Source organism: Nicotiana tomentosiformis, chromosome 9 (assembly GCF_000390325.3).
Source record: "Nicotiana tomentosiformis chromosome 9, ASM39032v3, whole genome shotgun sequence".
NCBI lineage: Eukaryota > Viridiplantae > Streptophyta > Magnoliopsida > Solanales > Solanaceae > Nicotiana > Nicotiana tomentosiformis.
The window spans coordinates 88224616-88235833 of NC_090820.1; positions in this window are offsets into that span (position 1 = coordinate 88224616).

Here is an 11218-nt window from a genome sequence, read left to right on the forward strand (position 1 = left end):
GTCCCAATAGGTTCGTATGTTGATTTTGTACTTGGGCGTGTGTCTGGATCGAGTTTTGGGTGACCCGAGAGCGTTTCGGCGCCTAAAGTTGAAAATTGGTTTATTGAAGGTTTTATAATTCTTTAAATTTGTTTTGGAGTAGGTTTTGGTGTTATGGAGGTTCGTTTGGCATTCCGAACCCGGGAATAGTTTCATGTGGTGATTTAAGATTTGCACGCAAAATTTGGTATCATTCTGAGTAGTTTAAGTATGAATCGGCGCGTTTGGTGTAAGTTGGAAGAATTTGAAGTTCATAAGTTGATTCTATTGGTTTTGGCTTGCGATTCTTAGTTTTAATGTTCTTTTCCGCATTCCGAGGTGCGAGCGAGTCCGTTTTATGTTTACAAACTCGTTGGTATACTTGGGCGAGGCCCCGGGGGTCCTCGGGTGCTATTCGGACGATGCGCAGATCAAGTTTGAATTTGGAGAAAAGCTGTTGGTGCATGTCACCTGGTGCGTTCGCACCTACGGTGGGATGGCCGTAGATGCGTCGCCTTGCTCGCAGAAGTGAAAAGGGGAGGGGTCAGCGAGCTCAGCAGAAGCGAAGCATGTCTGCAGAAGTGAAAAGGGGAGGGGTCAGCGAGCTCTGCAGAAGCGAAGCATGTCTGCAGAAGTGAACTCGCTGTTGCGATGAAGGGGTCCGCAGATGCGAAGGGAGGCAACCTGGCAATGGTTGGAGGTGCGCGAGGCGAGCCGCAAAAGCAGGCTCGCTGATGCGGGACTTGGCCACAGGTGCGACGGGCCATGGGTCGAGCGTGTTCCACAGATGCGGACAGTTGACCGCAGGTGCTGAAAAACCGCTGGGCAGAAGGGTTGCATTTAAGTCGAGACTTAGGCTCATTTCTTCATTTTCTCTCACTTGTTGGTCGAATATAAAGCTCTTTGAAGAAGGATTTTCACCTAGCACTTTGAAGGTACGTAATTCCTACCCAATATGAGTTAAATACATAGATTTTGGGTAGATTTTAACATGTAAAATTGTGAGAATTTTGGGTTTAGATGAAAAACCTAGGTTTTAATAAAAATGGGATTTAACCGCGAAAATGGTTATGGAATTGGGTAAAATTTATACATTTGAGTTCTTGAAGTTATGGGTAACAATTATCTTTGAAAATTTTCGGAATCTGGGCACGTGGGCCTGGGGATAAATTTTAGGAATCTTCCAATTGGGGGTTGGGTAATCACTCTAATAGTTAGATTATGAACTTTTGAACATGTATTGATTAATTTACACAATATTTGACTAGTTTCGGATTGTTCGGCACCGAGTTGAGGCTTTAGAGTGAATTTGAGGCTGGAAAGCGAGCTTTGAGACAAGGTAAGTTTCTTGCCTAACCTTGTAAGAGGGAATTTACCGTGCTTTAAATTACTATTTGTTTCTAATTGTGAGGGCTACGTACACACGAGGTGACGAGAGTCCGTGCGTAGCTACTAATTATGCTTATGTCTGGGTAGTTTAGGATCCAAATCATGAAATACTTGTAATGTTTGCACGCTATTTGTTGATTAAAGTGCCCAAATTATATGGGAACTGGATAGAGGAATTTTAAAAGACCGACTTCCACTTACTTGAGTTTTGAAGGGTTACTTGACCGTTAATAAGATTTGTGCTTCTTTGTGAGTTAGCCTTGTAGTAGATTTTAAATCGGATGCTGATAAAGTATTCTCTCTTCTTGTGAAGCGGGTCGAATGCCTCGACAGTAGATTAGATGCATTTATGGTTCATGCCGCTCGACCCTTTGCAGTATTCACATTATTCTGGATCAAGCCCTACGACCTCGACATGAATCGTGCGTAATAATACTCGGAGCCTAATTATACATAAAATTGTCTTATGGCTTGAAAGGTTAAAATTATCAAATGACGGAAATTAACTTGGGATTTACTAATTATACTTCCTGAGTCGTTCTGCAGTACCTAGAGTCTCTCTTTTATATCTATTTTCTGTCTACTTTATTTCAGACAGTAGTTAGAATTTTTTATATTCTACTAGTTGCTCATACACTTGTGACACCAGGTCTTGGCACACATACTAGTAGACCTTATGGTTTTGGAGTATTTCTGTCTCTATATTAGCCCACTGAGTTGCCTTCGTTTTATTTTATTAAATTTTCTACTCCTTAATCTCTTAATAAATGGAATTTAATTACTTGAGAACTTATTAAAAGAGTAGTTACATGTTTAGTTCACCGTTGGCTTGCCTAGCGGAGATGTTGGGCGCCATCACGGCCTATAGGAGAAACTAGGTCGTGACAACTGGTATCAGAGCACTAAGTTCACGTAGGTCTCACAAGTTATGAGCAGGCCTAATAGAGTCTTGCGGATCGGTGCGGAGACGTCTGTACTTATCTTCAAGAGGCTATAGGGTGTTAGGAAACTACTCTTTCTTTATCTCTTATCATGTAGTTGATGTTGGGCTAAGTATCTTTCTCTTATTCTGTCACAGATACTTAGAACGCGCACGGAAGATGTACCCGATCATAGAGGAACTGCTCCCCATGTTGCTAGAGGCCGAGGGAGGGCTCCAACTCGTGGTAGAGGCCGAAGGCGTCCTAAAGTTGCTCCAGTCATGCCACTAGTGGATCCGGTGGAGGATCCTATCATTGAGGAGCAGGGCGAGGTTCCTGCAGTAGAGCCGACCCCAGTGGATTTCTTGTCTACACTAGGATTCCAGGAGGTCATGGGCCGTATGCTGTGGTTCATAGATTCTATGACTCAGGTTGGTTTATTCCCAATAGACCCGGCCACATCTCAGGTGGGAATGAGAGCACATACCTCTACCACTCAGGATCCTGGGTATGCAGCCGCCGTATATCAGACCCCGGATGCACTACCCATGGGCGGGGCCTAGCCAGTTGCAGCAGCTATACTTGAGCCCAGACCAGCTGCGGCTGGCGATCCGTAGAAGCTATTGGATAGATGGACCAGACTATACCTTCCTATCTTTGGAGGTGAGCGACATGAGGTTCCCCCAGGACTTTGTTGATTGGTGGAGGGACAGACTGCACAATATGAGGATATTGGAGTCCCACAGGGTGGACTTTACCACCTTTCAGCTGGAGGGCAGGGCCCGTAGGTGGTGACAGTCCTATCTTCTCGGCAAACCAGCAGGTTCTCCTCCCATGACTTGGGATCAGTTCACATGCCTCTTATTGGACAGATATATTCCACCCTCTCTGAGGGAAGAGTTACAGTTTCAGTTCGAGCAGCTTCAGTAGGGCCAGATATCGGTGACCGACTATGAGGCGAGATTCTCCGAGTTGTCTCGCTATGCACTTAAGATACTTCCTACCGATGCAGAGAGAGTGCAGAGATTTGTTGCAGGTTTGCACTCTGGTATTTAGGCCACTATGGCCCGAGAGGTTGAGATGGGTACTTCGTACGAGCTAGTTGTGGAGATAGCTCGGAGGATCGAGGGTGTTCGTCAGCGGAGCCGAGTGCTGGCGATGAGGGGTAAGCGGGTTCGATATTCTGGAGAGTTCAGAGGTGCCCCGGCTGGGGGAAGAGGTTAGTTTATGAGGGGTCAGTCTAGCAGGCCCACATATCCAGCACCGCCGCCTCCTCAAGGTGCTCTAGTGCGACCTTATTTCAGCTCTATGTCAGAGAGTTACTACCGCCCACCAGCTATTCAGGGTTCCTTTAGTGGGTATTCAGGCCATCAGGGTCAGACTTCAGGTCAGCAGTCCACCGTACCGAGAGGTTGTTTTGAGTGCGGGGATCTTAGTCATGTGCAGAGGTTCTGCCCTAGGCAGTGAAGCAGGGTCAACAACCTATGATTTCAGCACCAGTTGTCGCACTAGTCATCCGGTCATTGAGAGGCGGGGGGGGGGGGGAGGGAGGGCAGGTGGGTAGGGGCCGTCCTAGAGGTGGAGGCTAGTTAGGTGGTGCTCCATCTAGATTCTATGCTTTTTCGGCTAGACCAGTTTCAGTGGCCTCAGATGCCGTGATCACATGTATTATTTCTGTCTGCGGTAGGGATGATTAAGTACTATTTGATCCAGGGTCTACATATTCATATGTTTCATCTCAATTTGCTCATTTCTTAGGCATTCCTCGTGAGTCCTTGGGTACTCCTATTTATGTGTCCACACCAGTGGGCGATTCTATTATTGTGGATCAGGTCTACCGGTCCTGTATCGTGACCTTCTGTGGTTATGAGACTAGAGAGGATCTTGTTTTGCTTAATATGATCGACTTTGAGATCATCATGGTCATGTACTGGTTGTCTCCATATCATACCATCCTTGATTGCCATTCCATGACTATTACCTTAGCAATGCCAGAGTTGCCTAGATTGGAGTGGAAGGGTTTGTCTGTTAGTGCATCTAGTCGGGTTATTTCTTTTCTGAAGGCTCGACACATGGTCGAAAAAGGTTGTTTATATTATCTAGCTTATGTTCGATATACTACTACATAGACTCCGGTGATTGATTCAGTGCCCGTAGTTTGGGAGTTCTCCGATGTGTTTCCTTCTGATCTTCCAGGCATGCTACCAGATCGTAATATCGATTTCTGTATTGATTTGGCTCCAGGTACCCAGCCTATCTCTATTCCACTGTATCGCATGGCTCTTAGAGAGTTGAAGGAGTTAAAGGAACAACTTGAGGAGTTGCTAGCAAAGGGGTTCGTCAGACCGAGTGTATCGCCTTGGGGTGCACCAGTGTTATTCGTGAAGAGGAAAGATGGGACTATGCGGATATGCATTGATTACCGCCAGTTGAACAAAGTTACCATTAAGAACAAATACCTATTGCCTCGTATTGATAATTTATTTGACCAGTTGCAGGGTGTTCTCTCAGATCGACTTGAGATCGGGGTACCATCAATTGAAGATTCGGGATTCAGATGTTTCGAAGATGGTTTTCCGGACTAGATACGACCATTATGATTTCTTCGGTTACCGATGGCGTTTATGGATTTGATGAATCAGGTGTTCAGGCCATATATTGATTCGTTTGTCATTGTCGTCATTGATGATATTCTGATCTACTCACGTAGCATGGAGGAGCACGAGCAGCAATTGAGAGTGGTGCTTCAGACCTTGCGGGAACAAAAGCTATATGCTAAGTTCTCCAAGTGTGAGTTCTAGTTAGATTCTGTGGCATCTTAGGGCATGTTGTATCAGGTGAGGGTATTAAGGTAGATCCCAAGAAGATTGAGGCGGTTCAGAATTGGCCTCATCCTACCACAATGACTTAGATCAGGAGCTTCCTAGGGTTAGCAGGTTATTATCGTCGGTTTGTGGAGGGCTTCTCATCTATTGCAGAGCCTTTGACTAGGTTGACCTAGAAGGGTGCTCCATTCTGATGGTCCGATGATTGTGAGCTTTCAGAAGCTCAAGACCACATTAACTTCAGTACTGGTATTAGTGTTGCCTTCCGATTCGAGGATGTATACTGTGTATTGTGACACTTCACGTGTTGGTTTAGGTTGTGTATTGATGCAGGAGGATCGAGTTATTGTATATGCTTCACGTCAGATGAAGCCCCATGAGAAGAATTAACATGTACACGATTTGGAGTTGGCCTCAATGGTTCATGCTCTTAAGATCTGGAGGCATTATCTTTATGGGGTGTCCTGTGAGGTATACACCGATCATCATAGCTTGCATCATTTGTTCAATCAGAGGGATCTCAATTTGAGGCAGCGTAGGTGGATTGAGTAACTAAAGGATTATGACATTACCATCCTTTATCATCAGGGCAAGGCGAATGTAGTTGCGGATGCCTTGAGCAGAAAAGCGAAGAGTATGGGTAGTTTGGCATTCATTTCAGCAGAGGAGAGGCCACTAGTGCTGGATGTTCAGTACTTGGCTAATAGACTTGTGAGGTTGGATATTTTAGAGCCCAGCCGAGTTCTTGCATGCGTCATCGCCCAATCTTCACTATTTGAGCAGATCAAGGCTCATTAGTTTGATGATCAACACTTGTTGGTTCTTAGAGAGACGGTACTACAGGATGGTGCCAATGAGGTTACTATCGGTGAGGATGGTGTTCTATGACTCCAGGGTTGGCTCTGTGTCCCTAATGTTGATGGATTGAGGTAAAAGATTCTAGAGAAGGCACACAATTCTCGGTATTTTATTCATCCAGGTGCTACGAAGATGTATCGCGGCCTGAGGTAGCATTATTGGTGGCGGCGGATAAAGAAGGACATAGTTGAATATGTAGCGAGGTGCCTTAATTTCCAGCAGGTTAAGTACGAGCATCAGAGGCCAGGTGGCCTACTGCAGCAGATGGTTATACTTGAGTGGAAATGAGAGCGCATTACTATGGATTTCGTAGTTGGGTTATCGCGAACCTTGCGAAAGTTTGATACAGTTTGGGTCATTGTCGATAGGTTGACCAAGTCAGTACACTTCATTCCGGTGGTGACCACGTATACTTCAGAGAGATTGGCCCAGATTTACATTCAGGAGATTGTTCGGTTACATGGTGTGCCTGTCTCCATTATATTAGATAAAGGCCCTCTGTTTACTTTGCATTTCTGGAGGACAGTACAAAGTGAGTTGGGGACCGGGGTAGAGCTCAGCATGACCTTTCATCCGCAGAGCAACAGGCAGTCGGAGCAGGCGATTCAGATCTTGGAGGATATGCTAAGAGCCTGTGTGATTGACTTCAGAGGGCAGTGGGATCGATTTTTGCCTTTGGCCGAGTTTGCTTTCAACAACAGTTATCAGTCCAACATCGATATGGCTCTATTTGAGGCTTTATTTGGTCAACGATGTCGCTCGCCCATCAGATGGTTTGAGCCTGGCAAGGCCAAGTCATATAGTACTGATTTGGTAAAGGATGCCTTGAAAGGGTAAAGTTGATTCAGGAGCGACTTCGCACAGCAAAGTCCAGACAGAAGAGTTACGCAGATCAGAAGGTGCATGATTTATCATTTATGGTGGGCGAGAAGGTTCTCTTGAAAGTCTCGCCGATAAATGGAATCATGAGGTTCGGGAAGAAGGGCAAGTTGAGCCCAAGGTTCATAAGTCCATTTGAGCTGTTAAGACGAGTTGGGGAGGTTTCTTATGAGCTTGCTTTGCCTCCTAGTCTATCTGGAGTTCATCCGGTTTTCCACGTGTCTATGCTCCGGAGGTATCATGCCGACAGGTCGCATATGTTAGACTTCAGCACGGTTCAGCTAGATGAGAGCCTGGGTTATGAGGAGAAGCCAGTTGCCATTATTGACAGGCAAGTTCGCCAGCTGAGGTCCAAGAAGATTTCTGCGGTAAAAGTTCAGTGGAGGGGCCAACCAGTCGAGGAGGCAACTTGGGAGGACGAGGAGGACATGGAGAGAAGATATCCACACTTATTCGGCACTCCAGGTATGATCCTAGATCCGTTCGAGGACGAGCGTTTGTTTAAGAGGTGGAGAATGTAATGACCTGACCGGTCGATTTGCTTTCTAAATCCCTATTCCCCTAAATAAGACTCCCCGTATGTGCTTATACTATTTTATGACTTGTGGGGATGGTTAGGAAGGGTTATGAAGGGTTCGGGTTGAAATTAGAACACTTAGTTCCTTGTTATTGGCTTTAAAGGGGTCAAGTTTGACTTGGGTCAACATTTTATGACTTGAAATTAGAACACTTAGAACACTATTTTATGACTTCGTATGATGATTTTGGACTTGGGCGTGTGTTCGGATCGGGTTTTGGGTAAACCGGGAGTGTTTTGGCGCCTAAAGTTGAAAGTTGGTTTATTGAAGGTTTTAAAGTTCTTTAAATTTGGTTTGGAGTAGGTTTTAGTGTTATCGAGGTCCGTTTGGGATTCCGAGCCCGAGAATAGTTCTGTATGGTGATTTAAGACTTGCACGCAAAATTTGGTGTCATTCCGAGTAGTTTAAGTATGAATCGGCGCATTCGGGGTAAGTTGAAAGACTTTGAAGTTCATAAGTTGATTCTATTGGTTTTGGGTTGCGATTCTTAGTTTTAATGTTATTTTCCGCATTCTGAGAGTGCGTGTGAGTCCGTTTTATATTTATAAACTCGTTGGTATGCTTGGCGAGGCCCAGGGGGCTTCGGTTGCTATTCGGACGATGAGAGGATCAAGTTTGAATTTGGAGAAGAGCTGTTGGTTCCTGTCACATGATGCGATCGCACCTGTGGTGGGATGACCGTAGATGCATCGCCTTGCTCGTGGACGGAGGCAGCCTGGTAATGGTCGGAGGTGCGCGAGGCGAGCTGCAGAAGCGGGCTCGCAGATGTGGGACTTGGCCGCAGGTGCGATGGGTCATGGGTAGAGCGTGTTCCGCAGATGCGGACAGTTGACCGCAAGTGCGGAAAAACTGCCGGACAGAAGTGTCTCATTTAAGTCGAGACTTAGGCTCATTTCTTCATTTTCTCTCACTTGTTGGTCGAATATAGAGCTCTTTGAAGAGAGATTTTCACCTAGCACTTTGAAGGTAAGTAATTCCTACCCAATGTGAGTTATATACTTAGATTTTGGGTAGATTTTAACATGTAAAATTGCGAGAATTTTGGGTTTAGATGAAAAACCTAGGTTTTGATAAAAATGGGATTTAACCACGAAAATGGTTATGGAATTGGGTAAGAATTATATATTTTTGTTCGTGAGGTTATGGGTAACAATTTTATTCGAAAATATTCGGAATCCGGGCACGTGAGTCGGGGGATGAATTTTAGGAATCTTCCAATTAGTGTTGGGTAATCACTCTAATAGTTAGATTATGAGCTTTTGAACATGTATTGATTAATTTATACAATATTTGACTAGTTTTGGATTGTTCGGCACCTGGTTAAGGATTTAAAGTGAATGTGAGGTCGAAAAGCGAGCTTTGAGACAAGGTAAGTCTCTTGCATAACCTTGTAAGAGAGAATTTACCACATATGTGCTTTAAATTACTATTTGCTTCTAATTGTGGGGGCTACATACGCACGAGCTGAAGAGAGTCCGTGCGTAACTACTAATTATGCTTATGTCCGGGTAGTTTAGGACCTAAAATGAAATACTTGTAATGTTTGCACCCTATTTGTTGATTAAAGTACCTAAATTATATGGGAACTGAATAGAGGAATTTTAAAAGACTAACTTCCACTTACTTGAGTTTTGATGGGTTACTTGACCGTTAATAGGATTTGTGCTTCTTTGTGAGTTAGCCTTGTAATAGCTTTTAAATCGGATGTTTATAAAGTATCCTCTATTATTGTGGAGCGGGCCGAACGCCTCGGCAGTAGAATAGATGCATCTATGGTTCGTGCCACTCGACCCTCGGCAATGTACATATTATTCTTGATCGGGCCGTGCGACCTCAGCATGAATCGTGCGTAATTATACTCGGAGCCTAATTATACTTGTATTGTCTTATGGCCTGAAAGGTTAAAATTATCAAATGACAGAAATTAACTTGGGATTTACTATTAGTGAAAGAATTATTTATTCATTGCTTGTTATTGAGTTTTATTATTATTTACATGACCCATACGTATTTAGAATTTCTGCATTTTATTATCGGCCCATAGTAAGTGTCGAAGTCGACTCCTCGGCACTACTTCTTCGAGGTTAGACTAGATACTTACCGGGTACATGTTGTTTATGTACTCACGCTACACTTCTGCACTAATCGTGCAAGATCTGAGGCAGGTGCATCTGGCGGTCATATTGACTTCTTGAGTTGTTCTGCAGCACCCGGAATCTCTCTTTTGTATCTATTTTATGTCTACTTTATTTCAGACAATAATTAGAATTTTGTATATTCTACTAGTTTCTCATACTGTGACACCAGGTCTTGGCACACATACTAGTAGACGTTATAGTTTTGGAGTATTTATGTCTTTATATTTTCCCGCTCAGTTGCCTTCATTTTATTTTATTAAATTTTCTACTCCTTAATCTCTTAAGAAATAGAATTTAGTTACTTGGGAACATAATTAAAGAGTAATTATATGTTTAGTTCACCGTTGGCTTGTCTAGCGGCGACGATGGGCGCCATCACGGCCTATAGGAGAAACTGGGCCATGACAGAAGTTTTAAAACTATTTTAAGATTAAAAAAATAATTAAGCCAAGTGGTAACCACAAAAAGGCAAATGGCATTGTTAAGACACAATAAACTACTTTTCTAACTTAAAATTATTTTGAATTTTAAATTTTGAATTAATTGTTTACTCTATGTGAATTAATAAATATAAATGTCCTATAATTATCTATAATAAAAAATAAAATATAAATAAAAAACTAGCCATTCAAATTATGGAGTAGTTTCAAGTTGAAGATTTAAAATTATTTTAAAATAAAAAAAATAAAAAGAAAAAAGAAAAAATTAAAATTCAAATTGAATGGATAGCAGTTTCTTCCTAAGAAGACAAATATGGATTTTGTAACGATCAGACCGGTCGTTTTGCTTTCTAGATCCCTGTTTTCCTAAATAAGACTCCCAATATGTGCTATTACTATTTTATGACTTGCGGGGATGGTTAGTTTGGGAATTGGAAGGGTCGGGTACAAATCAGAACACTTGGTTCCTTAAGGTTGGTTAAAAAGGGCTAAGTTTGACTCGAGTCAACATTTTGAGTAAACGACCTCGGAACCGGGATTTGATGGTTCCAATAGGTTTGTATGATGATTTTGGACTTGGGCGTATGTTCGTATCGGGTTTTGGATGACACGGGTGCGTTTCGACGCTTAATATTGGAAGTTGGCACCTTGAAGGTTTTAAGGTTCTTTAAATTTGGTTTGGAGTAGGTTTTGATGTTATCAAGGTCCGTTTGGGATTCCGAGCCTGGTAATAGTTCCGTATGGTGATTTAAGACTTGCACACAAAAAATTGAAGTCATTCCGAGTAGTTTAAGTATGTTTCGGCGCGTTTAGAGTAAGTTGGAAAAATTTGAAGTTCATAAGTTGATTCTATTGGTTTTGGGTTGCGATTCTTAGTTTTAATGTTGTTTTCTGCGTTCCGAGGGTGCGGGCGAGTCCGTTTTATGATTTCAAACTTGTTGGTATGTTTGGACGGGGCCTCGGAGAACCCAAACGCCATTCGAACGATGCGCGAAGGTCGTTTAGCCTTGGGTGAATAGCTGAAGCACCCAACTTCTGGTGCAATCGCACCTGCGGAGGGCCAGCCGCAGGTGCGAGCTTGCAGAAGCGAGCTAGCAGCCGCAAAAACGGCCCAGCAGCTGTATAAACGGCCCAGCATGGGCAGAACAGAAACCGCAGAAGTGGGTCATGGCG